The sequence below is a fragment of the Nannospalax galili genome, unplaced genomic scaffold (assembly GCF_000622305.1).
Source record: "Nannospalax galili isolate Female #2095 unplaced genomic scaffold, S.galili_v1.0 scaffold1734, whole genome shotgun sequence".
NCBI lineage: Eukaryota > Metazoa > Chordata > Mammalia > Rodentia > Spalacidae > Nannospalax > Nannospalax galili.
In genome coordinates, this window is record NW_008335062.1 from 503404 (window position 1) to 504745 (window position 1342).

At 48.2% G+C, this 1342-nt stretch overlaps 1 pseudogene; it reads left to right on the forward strand.

The window, feature by feature from the left end:
- The first annotated feature begins 352 nt into the window (after window positions 1–352).
- LOC103731390 lies at window positions 353–1093 on the forward strand (annotated as a pseudogene).
- The last annotated feature ends 249 nt before the right edge of the window (window positions 1094–1342 follow it).

Sequence of the window (1342 nt, forward strand, 5' to 3'; positions counted from 1 at the left end):
CTTAAAGTTCGCTCCACTTCAACATTTTTACGCTGGGGACCAATCTTTAAATACACACATTTTAGGGATACACACTGAAACTATATCCAAACCATAGCAAATTTAAAGAAACTATTTAATTATTAGTAAACATTTTTGAGCACCTGCCATGTGCCAGGTTTTGTGTTAGACACTAAGGCATAGCAGGATATAGGAAGATATGGTCACCTATAGTCCCTCGTAGAGGTGGTAGCAACTTGGGTGCTGCATAGCGGTCACTGAGCAATTAGCCTGGCAGTTGCGCACCTAGCCACATACCCCTGGGCTCTACACCTCATGCTGGGTAGATGCTGAGCCTGCCCAGGCTGGGATGATGGTGAAGTATTTCCTAGGCCAGAGTGTGCTCTGAAGTTCCTGTTCATTGCTTTCTGGAAATGGTACCTAAATCCCTAGAGCAAACATGTCTTAACTGAAGACATAGTGCTCCAGGAGGTGACCTGGACCAGAAGCTTCTGTCTTGGAGACCCCTTCCCGAGAAGACCAACAGAATGCCACATTAGGCAGAATGACTGTTTTCTGTCAATGCTGTTCATTCAGTATACAGTCGAGAAGACTCTATTGTGGACCCACAGAATCAGACCATGACCACCATCACCTGGAATGTCCAGCTGCTGGTGGTGGAGTGATGTGACCTCTATGTGAACTTTACTGTTTACTGTATGAACTCTGACAACAGTACCTGGATGGAAATCCGCCGGGAAGCCTGAATCTCCTTTAGCTTATCTGGTGTCTCCATAGCTGTCCAGGAGTTTGGTCTTGCCTGGTTCAAAAGCATGTGACCAAGACAATGAAGGGCTTTGAGTACATCGTGGCCAAGCTACAAGGTGAGACCCCTTCCAAAACACTTGTTGAGACAGCTGAAAAGGCCGAGGAGAAAGCAAAGGAGATGGGGTGGCAGCTACAGAGAAGGCCAAGGACCTGGCTAACAGGACCACCACCGAGCAGCATGACAGCAGCAGCAGCAGTTCGTGTGGCACACCAGTCACAGCTCAGCTCCCTCCCTCTTCCCATTGGACTTTATTTCTAAAAAAGTCCCAGTCCTCTTTGCTGTCTGGTTAGTGGGTTGGGCAGGTGTTCAGCTCGGCTTCTGCAGTATACCAGGCTTGGTGTCTACTCTGATTCCAGCCTGCCTGTTCCCCTATTGGGCAGCTGTGACAGGTGCAGAAAGGTGCAGTGACTTGCCCAGGGTCACAAGCAGTATGTAGGTGAAATGGTAATAAATAACAGACACTAAGCTCCATGAGGTCAGGGCTCCTTGCTTTATTCTCTGATGTCCCCAAGTACTGGGAGCAATGTTTAGCAC